Below are 984 nucleotides of genomic sequence, written 5' to 3' on the forward strand. Positions count from 1 at the left end.
TCAAAACAAAATTCTAACCTTCTTAACTACTTCTAACTATATTCTAACATTCCTAACTAACTAAAAATCACTTTTAATTATATTTAACATGTCCCCTAATTCAAAGTGATTCAATTGACATTAATACAAGATTGTTCCTTATCTATTTGAACTTCACCCTCTTCAAGCTTTTAGTTAGGATGTCTGCCTTTTGATCATTGGTACTGTAGTGTTTTAGTTTCATCATTCCTTTCATAACTTGATCTCTTAAGAAGTGAAACCTTGTTTCTATACGTTTGCTCCTTCCATGAACACTTGGATGTCTTGCGCATTCTCGAGCAAAATGTCCTACTTAACCACATTGATATCATAGTTTCATGCGCTTTGCTGATCTGTTCACAAAATCATTAGCAACCTTACAACCAGCTATTTTCACATCAGGTCTCTTAGATTTTCTCCCTTTCACTTCAAAGATATTCAACACTTTTGCTTGCCTTAACCCTTCCTCTCTTTCCAACTCTTCAACCCTATGTAGAATATCAGAATCAATAAAATCGTACACATTATGGCCATCCAAAATCTCGAGCAGTATATCTTCTTTCCATTCATCATCGGCTAAGATATAATGCTTTCTCAAGTTCATGGAGTATACACATGCCCCTTCATTTTCTTCCTCAAGATCCTTCTCAGTTTTTCTCTTCTCCTTATCAAAAGCTGCTTGCTTAGCTTTAGCTTCCAAAACTGTTGGGGAATACACACACGCCTCTCCTTCTAGTCACGTGGTTTTGGAGTTGCAACATGAAAACAATCATTGATTTACTTAGACTTCACCTTTATCTTTGCCCTCTGATTTAACAATCTCTCACAAGCTGCATTTTTCACTACAAACACGCCTTCTTCAGTAAAGGCACTCATGATCAACAACAATCAATTTATGTCCCCTCGCTGCCTTGACCAACTTCAGTTTTCAATGCTTCAGATTTTATTTCCGCCACCAACTTCAAG

Source organism: Cicer arietinum, chromosome 6, assembly GCF_000331145.2.
Source record: "Cicer arietinum cultivar CDC Frontier isolate Library 1 chromosome 6, Cicar.CDCFrontier_v2.0, whole genome shotgun sequence".
NCBI lineage: Eukaryota > Viridiplantae > Streptophyta > Magnoliopsida > Fabales > Fabaceae > Cicer > Cicer arietinum.